The following is a 15,949-nucleotide window of genomic DNA, read 5'->3' as shown; positions in this document are numbered from 1 at the left end:
AAAAATTAAGGCTATAGTTTCACCTACCTTTCAGTCGATTGCAGTACTAGCACAGCAAGGCTATGTTGCCTGATGTTACAAGTCTAGATCAGTCAATCATCTAGACTTTCGCCTCTGCAACCACCTAAAAGGCAGCTGTCCTTCTTCAGAAACGACACGTTTGTCTGGCTCCTCAACTGATTAACTCCCCTCCGCCCCCACCCCCACCGCAGTTGTGGTTGCACCTTCGGTGTGGCTATCTGTATCTTTGAGGCACGCAAGCCACTCCACCATGGCGAAGTCCATAGCTATAAGGTATGGTATATTCCCATACCACTCATAAATTCACATTTAAGGATTCTGTTTACTTTCGTGGTGTTGGGTGCTCTCTACAACTTGCATTTAATTTAAATCATGGACCATTTTGCGGTCTGTGCCTTCAGCAGGAATTCTATAGTCGAGAAGGGGTAAGATGATTCCCGTCAGTTCGTAGCGCTGTAGCCAGCTTGGAACTGCCGAACGGCTGCTGGTGTAAACAGTAGCCATCTACAGAGCTGTGACAACACTGAGGCGTTGTCATAGAGACGATTACGAAATCGTGTTACGTTGTTGGTTGAGGTACGCCCATGAAGTTACTGCGACCAGCCCTCCTCACCTGTCAGGGATCAGCTTAGGCTGACTCAACCATAGTGAAGGCGAGGCGTTATTATAGTCAGTATAAACATTTTAAGAGTTGCGATCACCAGAATGCTTTTGCCATTATTTTCATGCCTTACAGATTAAGAGGTAAGTCATGGCGTGGAGATTCGTGGAGTTCTGGCTGCTAATCGTATCATGTTCGACGTTTTTAGATAGGAAGGTATTAAGCTTCCAGACTGCTCGTTGGATATGACTGAACTACAAGGCAAACGTATACACGTTTTCAGAATCTGATACGAACTGGCAGAAGTATGTGTAAACAAAAAATTCAAGTAAATATTCATTTATACCCTAATTTCTTTCCTTTTAAGAAAGTGTGCAGTGACTACACTTTAACATATGTTTTAGATTGCGTTGTGTGGTGTGCGTACTGTAAGACCTTCGGTACACACACCATCAGATTATTTGACTTGTCGCTCTAACGATGTAGGCGAGTGTCAGCAATATGTCTCGTGTGATTCTTGAGTTTCTCCCGGCGTATTTGATAATCAAAATATCCACGGGTGTACTGCCGGTCTATAGTGTCCAACGGGACACTATAGACCGGCAGTACACCCGTGGATATTTTGGTTAATATGTCTCGTGATCTTATCGTGGCGTGTTTATCTTCTGCCGTTAGGTCAGACGATAGAAATGCCACTTGCACACGTAGAGTAGCCGATTGACGGTGACCAACTTTAAACAGAACTTGATTAATTTTCACACATATTTATTAAAATAATAAAAAGCATAGAAATTACCTAACTTGATTCTGGATGCTGTTTACAATTGACAATCTGAAGTTCCTTTGGTCTTGGTACGCTAATCTTATTCTCAGATATCTCTGATACTTGACAAAGTGTCTACTCATTTATCTTCATGGGTATGTACCGGAATATGATAATCTTATTAGGCGCAGACTGAAACTTGACTATAGACTGGTACAGACTAATGCAGACTACTGCAGACAGATGCAGACTGACTAATCGGATGTCTGTGCACTCGTTATAATACCTCGCGCGTTCAGGTATCACTGCGCGAGTGTGATCCGCGAGGAGAAAAGGTTCTACGTTAGCAGCAATCTCATTGGCTGCATTACATATTAATACGCGGATCGTCGGAAACAGAATTTGGTCCTTCTTTATGGCAGCGCCATCTCGTAGTGCGGAGACGGACGAGCGCTGCGCCTGCGCTGTTGTGCTTAGCGGGGCCCGCTCTAGTGGGAAAGTTGTGTACGGGCTGACTACGCGGAACTATGTACACAACACGTTGTAAATCATTTCTTTGGTCTAAACTTTAAGCAGAAAGGAGTACTTCTTCATGGCATGTTTCTGAATGCATATTTTCGTACGGCTGGTCCTGGTGGAGGTTCGAGTCCTCCCTCGGGCATGGGTGTGTGTGTTTGTCCTTAGGATAGTTTAGGTTAAGTAGTGTGTAAGCTTAGGGACTGATGACCTTAGCAGTTAAGTCCCATAAGATTTCACACACATTTTTGAACATATTCTCGTGTGCTCAGACCCAGAGACAAAAAGCAGTCACATTACACAGTTTATAGACATTTGTAGAAATAATGGGGCACAACACATGTTTTCCACTTCTTTTCATACCATTGCTACCGGTGAAGCTGGGCGCTTCATATGCTTATTCAAAACGTAATTGAAGAAAGCCATCATTACTGCCAATAAGAAAAACCCTCAGGAACAGACCAGTGCTAGACCAGTGCTGAGCACCAACTGAAATCCTGCATGGCCATCGATAGCGCACGCTGCTGGTCCTTGAAACACGTTCATCTTTGAAATTATTCATTTTACGTGAGTTCTGAGTCGCTAAGCTGTTGCAAAGACATTCGATTCCCAGGCAACGATTGCTAAGAGTACTGCAGTCTTTGGCTAGTGAGGTGTAGGTATGTCTCTACGCGGTACTGTGGAGATAGTGAGCTGGTCAATAGGAGGCCTGCATAGGCAGAGTCGTATGTTAGAATGCCCCTTGCAGTGGAAGACAAAGTTTTCCTCATTGTTATTGTTCGTGCCTCTCGGAACTTGTTGGACCTGACTTATGGACGATGAGTTGATGTCGTGTTCCGATTGATATTCTCATGCTACAGTCCACGAGGATTACGATGAGAGCATGGCATGCTCGATCTGATTGGCGTGATTGGCGTAATATTTCGTTTGCAATGATTTAAGTCTATAGATGCATAGTGATCGCAGAATGCCGTGGCCGCTAGATGCGCAGACAGCGAGACAAGCATGGGGAGAGCGGTAGTGGTGGGTGTTACGGGCAGGCGCTGCAGGGAAATATCGAGTGCTGGAGGGGAAGTGTCGTTCTAAACTGAAGCCTACACTCACATTTTCTGTAAATATTAAGTGGGGGCCCTCCACACCCACCCTTGCATGGTGGCCATTCAAAAAGATCTATTGTCAACTCTGCTTTGCTTGGTATCCAAAAAGAATTTCGTCGAAAATGCAGCGATTTATCGATATTTTTGATTTGCAGCTCCTTGTATTGGCCGTGTTTGCAGTTAAAATTTTTGGATGTGAGGTCCGCCTAGGGTTACCAGACGTCCGGATTAATCCGGACATGTCCTCCTTTTTAGCTCTTTGTCCGGGGTCCGGGCGGATTTTTACAGTGTCCGGCTTTTCGCAAAGTTGAGCGTAATACAGATAAATTTTCAATTCGTCCCGTTCTACTGCTCTCGTCTTAAATACTTTTACTATTGGCTCAGCCTTCGTGATGAACACGCACGAAGGCGGTGTTAGTAGGTGGCACCAGGATCGTCGATGTTATCGTTGATCTACCCATAAGCGAATGCAAATATGGATTAGTTAAAATTTTCGTTTCGTATCTTCGCTTTGTATTGGCTTGGCTTGTTTATCACGAAGGCTGAGCCAATAGTAAAAGTATTTAAGAAGAGATTTGTGAGTGTAATTTTTAACCGAGTGAATTACGTAAAATATTTGGCTATGCCTAAACGAAAGTGTACATTTTCTGATGTCCTTTCCTGCAAATATCCGGCTTTAAGAAAGGGAGAAATGAATCTGAAGCGGAATGTAAGATGTGTGGAGCTGGAACGTACGTCTCAGTGGCCAATAATGGTAAGAAATAACTCGACAGATTAACTGTCATGGTTTTATTTCATTAGTTCATAATCATTCAATTTATTTGTATTCGGAAGGTTATAGTGCAGTTTACATGTCGTCAGCTGCTACTTGAATTGTAGATGTTGGTAGCGGTGCGTCGAATGAAGGGAGGTGAATGGTCTTACGTTTTTCGCTTCGTAAAAAATTCCGTGTTGTTGACATAACAAAACAATTGACGCCACACTGTCACCACAATCAATGTTTTTAATTTTTGGGTAATTCCCGGCAGTCACGTGACTTGTCCAAAGCTGACCGGTGGTATCCTCATCTGCAGTTGACCCGTTTGATGACTCCTCTTTTTCTTCCTTTGTCCTCCTTTTTGAAGCTGTTTGTCCTCCTTTTTGAACAATTGCATCTGGTCACCCTAGGTCCGCCAGTTATGCAAAACACCGTTTTTCTCAGTACCCAAACATATTTTGGCACCACTGTGCCATCATCAGTGGGTTTTCGTTTTTATTTATTCTGCAATGTGAACATTTTTGTTAAATGGTTATAAAATTATGTGCATTTTTAGTTCAAACAACAGATCATTTCTTTTTGTAAATACCTTTACATTTGGTGTGCATGAATTTTCTGGATCACTATTGTGTTAATTACTACAGGTTGCTTGTCATCTGCAACCAAACGATGCAGCGATTTATTTTCGCCTGGTTTGTTAAGAATTTGTAACTATCAGAGAAGCATCACGAGTGGCGAATTTTGAGTAGAGCCTACACATTTCTCTGGTTGCCGTGTTAAGATCTGCTTCTTTCGCCAAAACACAGCGGAGTTTGCACTGTCTCACCTCACTAACGTGTTGTGCAAACGCAGATGCAAAAGAAATCCGACACAGCGGTTTATTAAGTGAGAAACTGAGGAAAAGTAAGGTCAGTAGCTAATGGAAACCACATTTTCGGTACAAAATAAACGTGTAACGTCTTCAGTTATGTTGCTCCAAAACCCATAGCATTTCTCGTTTCACCAGCTATCGATGACGCTTAAAAATTGCATTCTTTCATCGAAAAAGTCTATAGTTAGTGGTATTACATGGTAGATAATGAAGTTTTGCATAATAGTAATCTGGGCAATCATCTGCACCAGATCAGCTCGCAGAGTTAGTTACGTCTGCACCTGTGGGCACGCAGCAATGCAACAGATAAGCCGTCTCTAGGCTCTGCAGCAGCAGCCGAACTTCTGCCTTGGAGGGCAGTAGTTCGCTTGCAGGTTAGAACGACTGCTGTCCACCCATACTGAAGCGATCTTCTCTTCTGGTAGCAGCGAACCTCTATGGGAATCTGGGTAGTCTTTCGCATCGCTGGGATTTCTCCCTCACAGCCACAAAGTCCTAACACAGGCGTGCACTGCTGAGTGAAGCTAATAGTGCCACCAAAGCGGATGCGGGTGACTTAAGTCCGACACCCTGCCATGGGCTTCCAAAGCAGACGGCACAGCCGGCAGGCCACATGCCTGCAGAGGGCGTATCCATGCCATGACAGCACGTCGACGGTTATAGCTTAAGACCGAATAAAGATGTTTCCCCTTGCATCTGAGCTTTCCTACTCTCCCCTGTCCACCACCAACCCCTCAACAACCTGCCACTCTACCACTTATACACGATAGTAAGCCCCGCTCACCCCAGATCGCTACAGACTGGTGTTGGAGGCATTTTGGTATCGGTAGACCGCGTATGGCAGCTGGTGGCAGCACAATCGATCTCTATACAGCGCAAGTTTGCAACCACAGCTAGCAGTTTCGTTACACAATGAGGTAAGAAAGCACACTACTGATTTTTGTGGTTGTTTTGATTGTTTTGTTCAAAAATGGTTCAAATGCCTCTGAGTACTATGGGACTTAACATCTGAGGTCATCAGTCCCCTAGAACTTAGAACTACTTAAACCTAACTAACCTAAGGACACCACGCACATCCATGCCCGAGGCAGGATTCGAACATGCGACCGTAGCGGTGGCGCGGTTCCAGACTGAAGCTCCTAGAACCGTTCGGCCACTCCGGCCGGCCATTGTTTTGTGAGTAGAGATTCAGAGAAATTTGAGGGTATACTTATACAGCCAGTGAAAGTGGATAAAGTTCCACAGGTTGTCAACCGAAAGACAGTCACTGACTCGCAAGCTTTTGTGAGCTCTTCTTCTCTATATGGGACCATTCTGGGTAAAGTGGTGGTGAATCAGAATGCTATATAAGTGGAAACATTCAGAGCCGAGATGCCTAGAGGCATGCATCACATTACAAAGTTAGGGCTTTTTGTGAGTGGAAATGGTAAACTCTATCATAAGATAATTTGAGATGTGGTTGACCGAAATTTGGAAACTTGTATAATTATTATGTTGTACTATGTAATGTGATATAAAGTTACTTATGGCTCCAGATGCATTTGCTTGACTATGTCTATTTTTTGTGAATGTTTGAATGATTATTGAATGCAATGGGAAAATTTTGTTATCAAGAGGATTTAGTGAAAAGTTTGGAATGGATGGATGCCAGAAAGAAAATGGTATAAGTTATGAAAGGAGTGGGATCATGGTAAGTTGTCGGTCGTTACGGCAGTTTGAGACAAAGAGTAAATGAAATGTGGCCTTGTGCATGATAGACTTAACCACATAATATGCATTTTTGTGTCACTTTTTTCTTTGGTTTAAGTCTTGTATAACAGTGGAATGTATAATGTTTTGTGTGAAATAATCTCATTTTCCTTATCTGGGTAGTATGAAGGATGACGATGATGATGATGTTTGTTTTGTGCGGCATTCAACGACGCGGTTATCAGCGCGCGTAAAAATTCCCAATCTTGTCACAGTCCAATTTCCCAATTTTCCCGAATGATGATGAAATCATGAGGACAACACAAACACGTAGTCTCCGGGCAGAGGAAATCCCTGACCTGGCCGGGAATTGAACTTGGAACCCCGTGATCCAGAGGCAGCAACAGCAGCTACTTGACCACGAGTTGCGGACTAGTATGAAGGGAATAATGGTTGGGAGAGATACGCATATAATAATGTCAGTATTTTTCACCTTTTTCCTGATAATATACAGGAGAATTTGGCGTGACAAATGTTATGATGTAATATAATGTTTTTTAGAATAGATTTCTCTGCTAACTGAAGCGCGTTAATTCCTCATGTTACTACAGTGATATGTAAATGTGTGCTGTGTCTTATGAACTGAAAATTTAGATGATCTAAAAAGTTATGAGTCGTGTCTACGAGAAACTGACTGTGAAGTGAGGTGTGTGTAATCTGTAGGTTTGAGTTCGCCATACTGTAGAGTTGTCAGTAGTGTAGTGTAACATTTTTGACTAATCAGTAGCTAGTAGGTTAGTGTGTGTTGCAGTTCAAATGGTTCAAATGGCTCTGAGCACTATGGGACTCAACTGCTGTGGTCATTAGTCCCCTAGAACTTAGAACTACTTAAACCTAACTAACCTAAGGACATCACACACATCCATGCCCGAGGCAGGATTCGAACCTGCGACCGTAGCAGTCGCACGGTTCCGGACTGCGCCCCTAGAACCGCGAGACCACCGCGGCCGGCTGTGTTGCAGTGTTTTGAGAGGAAAGAGATCTTGTGACACGAAATTAAGTCAGTTTCATGGAATGTTCATGAAGGATTACATAGAATTGAGTGTATTTAGACTTGTATTTTATGAAGGATTGGAACTTATTTTCTTGTTATTGTAAATGTTACGTAAATATGTTACTTAGTTAATTATTATAAGGTGGACCACTTGAAATGGATTCACAGTTCTGAGCCACTGTAAAGAAAACTATAATAGAATAATGATTATGTTCTTCAAAAGATGGTTGTGAATCGCTCTCTTTATACATGAGAAAAAAATTATCCCTTAAGACGTTCTTGTTGGAAGAGCTCCATGTGTGATCATTATATGAAGGGCTTATTTCAATATTGGTACGAGTCCATTTTTGTTCATTTTGAGATACAGAGTCCTGCTGTTGAGATACAAGAAATATTAAAGCATATGGCTTCTTGCTAGAGATGAACTTTTCTTTCTGTTTGTTTGGATCATTAATTTCAGAAGCATTATAGGCAGAAAAGTGGAGGTAATAGACTTGCACCACTATTGAAACAAGCCCTCTATATTTACCCATTGCTTGCATATGTTGTCATATCAAAATGAGAGGTAAAGTAGGTCGCTGCCTTGAGGATGCACGACAGAATGGGCATTAGTATTAGCTGATTATGATGTCCACACTGGATGACAGGCACCCCTACTGGAGGAGCACTTGGCACGCATCACAGCAGAGCACAATGAGACTCACTAGGAGCAGACTGTTGAGTGGAGTGCCAGGGTAAGGCTGACTGGTCTGCACAAAGGGGGGTAGCACCTATGGGTCCATCCACCACAGCCAAAATTCTATCGTCTGGAGGGAGCCTGCACTGAACTATCATCGCAGCCAAGCCTTAGACTACGCACGGTACCAACCAGACTTTTCTGTAAAGTGCGTTGTCTTCCTGAAATATAAGCTCGGAATGGCTCTACCATGAGGGAAACAAGAAAGGTCATAGAATATGGTCGACGGACCACTGTGCTGTAAGGTGCCACGGATAACTACCAACGGGATCCCTTTATACACTACTGGCTATTAAAATTGCTACACCACGAAGATGACGTGCAACATACGCGAAATTTAACCAACAGGAAGAAGATGCTGTGATATGCAAATAATTAGCTTTTCAGAGCATTCACGCAAGGTTGGCGCCGGTGGCGACACCTACAACGTGCTGACATGAGGAAAATTTCCAACCGATTTCTCATACACAAACAGCAGTTGACCGGCGTTTCCTGATTAAACGTTGTTGTGATGCCTCGTGTAAGGAGGAGAAATTCGTACCATCACGTTTCCGCTTTTGATAAAGGTCGGATTGTGGCCTATCGCGATTGCGGTTTATCGTATCGCGATATTGCTGCTCGCGTTGGTCGAGATCCAATGACTGTTAGCAGAATATGGAATCGGTGGGTTCAGGAGGGTAATACGGAACGCCGTGCTGGATCCCAACGGCCTCGTATCACTAGCAGTCGAGATGACAGGCATCTTATCCGCATGGCTGCAACGGGTCGTGCAGCCACGTCTCGATCCCTGAGTCAACAGATGGGGACGTTTGCAAGACAACAACCATCTGCACGAACAGTTCGACGACGTTTGCAGCAGCATGGACTATCAGCTCGGAGACCATGGCTGCGGCTACCCTTGACGCTGCATCACAGACAGGAGTGCCTGCGATGGTGTACTCTACGACGAACTTGGCTGCACGAATGGCAAAACGTCATGTTTACAGCATCACGATGGTCTCTTCCGTGTTTGGCGACATCGCGGTGAACGCACATCGGAAGCGTGTATTCGTCATCGCCATACTGGCGTATCACCAGGAGTGATGGTATGGCGTGCCATTGGTTACACCTCTCGGTCACCTCTTGTTCGCATTGACGGCACTTTGAACAGTGGACGTTACATTTCAGACGTGTTACGACCCATGGCTCTACCCTTCATTCGATCCCTGCGAAACCCTACATTTCAGCAGGATAATGCACGACCGCATGTTGCAGGTCCTGTACGGGCTTTTGTGCATACAGAAAATGTTCGACTGCTGCCCTGGCCAGCACATTCTCCAGATCTCCCACCAATTGAAACCGTGTGGTCAATGGTGGCCGAGCAACTGGCTCGTCACAATTCGCCAGTCACTACTCTTGATGAACTGTGGTATCGTGTTGAAGCTGCATGGTCAGCTGTACTTGTACACGCCATCCAAGCTCTGTTTGACTCAATGCCCAGGCGTATCAAGGCCGTTATTATGGCCAAAGGTGGTTGTTCTGGGTACTGATTTCTCAGGATCTATGCACCGAAATTGCGTGAAAATGTAATCACATGTCAGTTCTAGTAAAATATATTCGTCTAATGAATACCCGTTTATCATCTGCATTTCTTCTTGGTATAGCAATTTTAATGGCCAGTAGTGTAAAATGAAATGGCGGCCCAGACCATCACTCGTCGTTGTCTGGCCGTACGGCAGGCAACAGACAGGTTGGTATCTCATTGCGTCCGGAGTGTTTCCAGGTACGTCTTTGCTGGTCATCACGGCTCAGTTTGAAGCGAAACTCAACACTGAAGATAACTCTACTCTACTCATTGAGAGTCCAAGCTGAAGACGAATCAGGAGACGCCACAGACAGCTGTGGGAAGCCAACCAGACTGTGGCCCGCCATATGGACGGGCAAGCAAGGGTGCCATTTCTTTTCATAGCAGGATGCCATTGTTTGTAATACGCAGCACCCGTACAGCACAGCGATACGTCGACGCTATTCTTCTCCCTGTTTCGTTGCCTTAATGCAAATCCATCTTGGGATTATACACTCGTGGAAATGGAAAAAAGAACACATTGACACCGGTGTGTCAGACCCACCATACTTGCTCCGGACACTGCGAGAGGGCTGTACAAGCAATGATCACACGCACGGCACACCGGACACACCAGGAACCGCGGTGTTGGCCGTCGAATGGCACTAGCTGCGCAGCATTTGTGCACCGCCGCCGTCAGTGTTAGCCAGTTTGCCGTGGCATACGGAGCTCCATCGCAGTCTTTAACACTGGTAGCATGCCGCGACAGCGTGGACGTGAACCGTATGTGTAGTTGACGGACTTTGAGCGAGGGCGTATAGTGGGCATGCGGGAGGCTGGGTGGACGTACCGCCGAATTGCTCAACACTTGGGGCGTGAGGTCTCCACAGTACATCGATGTTGTCGTCAGTGGTCGGCGGAAGGTGCACGTGCCCGTCGACCTGGGACCGGACCGCAGCGACGCACGGATGCACGCCAAGACCATAGGATTGTACGTAGTGCCGTAGGGGACCGCACCGCCACTTCCCAGCAAATTAGGGACACTGTTGCTCCTGGGGTATCGGCGAGGACCATTCGCAACCGTCTCCATGAAGCTGGGATACGGTCCCGCACACCGTTAGGCCGTCTTCCGCTCACGCCCCAACATCGTGCAGCTCGCCTCCAGTGGTGTCGCGACAGGCGTGAACGGAGGGACGAATGGAGACGTGTCGTCTTCAGCGATGAGAGTCGCTTCTGCCTTGGTGCCAATGATGGTCGTATGCGTGTTTGGCGCCGTGCAGGTGAGCGCCACAATCAGGACTGCATACGACCGAGGCACACAGGGCCAACACCCGGCATCATGGTGTGGGGAGCGATCTCCTACACTGGCCGTACACCTCTGGTGATCGTCGAGGGGACACTGAATAGTGCACGATACATCCAAACCGTCATCGAACCCATCGTTCTACCATTCCTAGACCGGCAAGGGAACTTGCTGTTCCAACAGGACAATGCACGTCCGCATGTATCCCGTGCCACCCAACGTGCTCTAGAAGGTGTAAGTCAACTACCCTGGCCAGCAAGATCTCCGGATCTGTCCCCCATTGAGCATGTTTGGGATTGGATGAAGCGTCGTCTCACGCGGTCTGCACGTCCAGCACGAACGCTGGTCCAACTGAGGCGCCAGGTGGACATGGCATGGCAAGCCGTTCCACAGGACTACATCCAGCATCTCTATGATCGTCTCCATGGGAGAATAGCAGCCTGCATTGCTGCGAAAGGTGGATATACACTGTTGCCTGTGTCTATGTGCCTGTGGTTCTGTCAGTGTGATCATGTGATGTATCTGACCCCAGGAATGTGTCAATAAAGTTTCCCCTTCCTGGGACAATGAATTCACGGTGTTCTTATTTCAATTTCCAGGAGTGTATTTCAACAAGATAATGCTCACCTGCATATAACGAGCGTTTCTACTAATTGTCTCTGAGCTTGCTAAATCCTACCTTTGGCAGCAAGCTCACCGGATCCCTCCCCAACTTTTAGAGCATTATGGGCAGAGTCCCACAAGCACCTCGGCATTTTGACGACATAACGCCCCGAAAGGACCGAAATCGGCACGACATACGTCAAGAGGACTTTCGACAAATCTATCAATAAATGCCAAGGTGAATAACTGCTTGCATATGGATCAGAGGCAGGCCAACGCGTTACTCACTTGCTTAATTTGTGAAGAACTTTCTCTTGAATGGAAATGGAGACCCGCACTGCCGTACTAGGCAAGGTCCTAGTGGAGGTGGTTTGTCGTTGCCTTCCTCCGACCGTAATGGGGATGAATGATGATGAAGACGACACAACAACATCCAGTCATCTCGGGGCTGATGAAAATCCCTGGGAATCGAACCCGGGACCCCGTGCTCGGGAAGCAGGAACGCTACCGCGTGACCACAACCTTCGAACTTGTCTCCAGTAAATCATCTATTTTTTCTGAGATTGTAATCATTTGTTTGCCTGTACGTATGTATCACATCAGCCATTTTCCGTCTCATTCGGATAATTTCCGCGTGGGGCGATCTTTTTTTTTTTTTTTTTTTTTTTTTTTTTTTTTTTTTTTTTTTTTTTTTTTTGTCTTACGGGGAATCCCTTGAGTGCGAGATCGCAAGTTCAGTCTTTACTAAGGTTCATTTCAAAGTGTTGTGCTAACAATTATGACAGGAAAAATATTAGTACGAATGTCTCACCATGCGCATCCGGAGGGCGATAGACAATCAGCGTCCGCGAATTGCAGAAATCAACCTTCTGTGGGACGCATGTCTTACACTTCACAAAATGAACATCCTCGACGTTCGAGAAATGTTACTAAGCGTGTTTTGTAAGTAAGTACCGTTTTGAAAGTAAAAAAAGACATGCTAAGATATCTCAATAATTTTATTTCTACACGAAAGCCTGTACCTTAATCTACTTTTCTACATAATTTCGGGCAATATTGAGGCACTTATGATAACGTTGTACCAGTTTTTGAATACCCTCCTCACAGAAGTCTGCCGCCTGACTTGTTAACCACTGCATCACCACTGTTTTGACTTCGTCATCGCTTGAAGACGCTGACCGCCCAGGTGTTTCTTCAAGTGCAGGAACAGATGGTAGTCACTGGGCGCAAGATCGGGGCTGTACGGAGGATGATCTAGAGTCTCCCATCGAAAAGATGTGATTAGATCTTTGGTATGATTCTCCACATGCGGACGGGCATTGTCTTGGAGCAAAACGATGCCCTTGCTCAACTTGCCACGTCTTTTGTTCTTTGTTCTGAACTGAACGGTGCAGATTGTGCAATGTCTTACAGTAAGCTGCTGCATTGATTGTCTCATTACGAGACAGAAATTCTACAAGAAATACTCCATTTCTGTCCCATAAATCTGTGCACATGATTCGCCCCCCTCCTCGCGGGATTAACCGAGCGGTCTAAGGGCGCTGCAGTCATGGACTGTGCAGCTGGTCCCGGCGGAGGTTCGAATCCTCCCTCTGGCATGGGTGTGTTTGTTTGTCAGTAGGATAATTTGGGTTAAGTAGTGTGTAAGCTTAGGGACTGATAACCTTAGCAGTTAAGTCCCATAAGATTTCACACACATTTGAACTTTGAACATGATTTTCTGGGCAGAAATTGTTTGCTTAATCTTCACTTTCCTGTGTGAATCTGAATGCCGCCATTCCATTGACTGTTGCTTTGATTCTGGTGTGACGTACGCCACCCATGTTTCATCTTGAAGAAACACCTGGGCGATCAGCGTCTTCAAGACGATGACGAATTCAAAACAGCGATGATGCAGTGGTTAACAAGTCAGGCGGCAGACTTCTATGAGGAGGGTATTCAAAAACTGGTAAACGTTATCACAAGTGCCTCAATATTGCCGGAAATTATGTAGAAAAGTAGATTAGGGTACAGGCTTTCATGTAAAAATAAAGTTATTGAGATATCTTAGTACGTCTTTTTTTAAATTTCAAAGCGGTACTTACTTGAAAAACGTGCCTCGTAGAAACAAACCATTAATTTGCACATGAATATGGAATAAGAAATGGCACGTCACAGCGATCACAAGGGTCCACACTATCAAGATCGAAGACGAACTCCTTGGAAGTTACAAACCGTTCAGGACGTTCAACTACGTATCCACTCCTAAAGAATGCATATAGAATCATGTTGGTGTAACGGAAGGATGAGAACTGATGGAATGTGATGGCATGCAGCCGAATGTGAAACAGTCTGTCATAGAGCTTATCGTGAAACTGGCTATCCCTTAAGGTGCGATAGTTATGTTTTGTAGGCACGGGAAGAACAAACATCCAGAGGCTGAATTTGCCCTGTGGTTCCTGGTGGTATGAATTACAATCTCACACACATTTCAACACGGATTGGAGTATGATTTTTTTATGCACAGACCAGGAATCAAGCAAAAGCAAGTTATTTTGAGCAGCTATTGGCCAGGATCAATGCTCATACCATAGTTGTAGTTCTCTTACACCCTTTTTCCCAATCGTGCTTGCTGTGACGTAAATATTCCCTACTGTCCTTCCGAGATCATGCACACGAGAAAGAATCGTAGAGGACAGAGCACCTACAATTTCTTGCAGCAAAATAAATAATTTTCCAGTCAATTTTCCATCCAGATAGAAGTTACCTCTAATTCCCAGGGGTCCTTTCGTAAGTATTTCATCTTCAAATCCCGATTTGCCGGAGCTGAAAACAAATTCCTTACTGAACGATGGGATAAATTTGTTTATCTCGTCTACAAATTTTCGGGCCGACTCTACAGTTTGTTGCGCATCGTCAAGTTGACGCTTTGTTTGAAATATTCGTTATCTTACTTTTTCAATTCTGCAACACTGTTTCAAGTCATGCAGCCATCCGCTGGTTTTCTCGAAATAACTGTAATCTATGTCGCGTGCAGTGCATAAGGTAGTAGGTCACTATCAAGCACATTCTGTATATTGTATCGAGCATCCTTGAAACGCGAAGACCCCAGTTTTTGTAATAAGTGTGCCTTGTCCTCTCTTGAATATCCGTAGTTTTTCTTATGCACTGTGCAGTCATATTGCTGCGGACTTACTCGAGATCAGTTCATAAGTGTTTTGTTACTACTTTGCGGATGATCTTCCATGTATGTAATTATGTTTAGCACCTGCTCCTTGGACGACGATTGTCCTTGGCCACGTTTCACTGCAGTCAGGATTTGTAGCTCCCTGTCCGACAAGGATAATTAACTACATGGTTCGTCACCTGTTTCAGTATCATTTTCACTTGTTAAACACGTACCGTCGTCATTGTACTCCTCACCTACAGGGTGTTTCAAAAATGACCGGTATATTTGAAACGGCAATACAAACTAAACGAGCAGCGATAGAAATACACCGTTTGTTGCAATATGCTTGGGACAACAGTACATTTTCAGGCAGACAAACTTTCGAAATTACAGTAGTTACAATTGTCAACAACAGATGGCGCTGCGGTCTGGGAAACTCTATATTACGATATTTTCCACATATCCACCGTGCGTAGCAATAACATGGCGTAGTCTCTGAATGAAATTACCCGAAACCTTTGACAACGTGTCTGGCGGAATGGCTTCACATGCAGATGAGATGTACTGCTTCAGCTGTTCAATTGTTTCTGGATTCTGGCGGTACACCTGGTCTTTCAAGTGTCCCCACAGAAAGAAGTCACAGGGGTGCATGTCTGGCGAATAGGGAGGCCAATCCACGCCGCCTCCTGTATGTTTCGGATAGCCAAAAGCAATCACACGATCATCGAAATATTCATTCAGGAAATTAAAGACGTCGGCCGTGCGATGTGGCCGGGCACCATCTTGCATAAACCACGAGGTGTTCGCAGTGTCGTCTAAGGCAGTTTGTACCGTCACAAATTCACGAAGAATGTCCAGATAGCGTGATGCAGTAACCGTTTCGGATCTGAAAAATGGGCCAATGATTCCTTTGGAAGAAATGGCGGCCCAGATCAGTACTTTTTGAGGATGCAGGGACGATGGGACTGCAACATGGGGCTTTTCGGTTCCCCATATGCGCCAGTTCTGTTTATTGACGAAGCCGTCCAGGTAAAAATAAGCTTCGTCAGTAAACCAAATGCTGTCCACATGCATATCGCCGTCATCAATCCTGTGCACTATATCGTTAGCGAATGTCTCTCGTGCAGCAATGGTAGCGGCGCTGAGGGGTAGCCACGTTTGAATTTTGTATGGATAGAGATGTAAACTCTGGCGCATGAGACGATACGTGGACGTTGGCGTCATTTGGACCGCAGCTGCAACATGGC

The sequence above is a fragment of the Schistocerca gregaria genome, chromosome X (genome assembly GCF_023897955.1).
Source record: "Schistocerca gregaria isolate iqSchGreg1 chromosome X, iqSchGreg1.2, whole genome shotgun sequence".
In the NCBI taxonomy this organism is placed as follows: Eukaryota; Metazoa; Arthropoda; class Insecta; order Orthoptera; family Acrididae; genus Schistocerca; species Schistocerca gregaria.
This window is presented reverse-complemented; position numbering follows the sequence as displayed.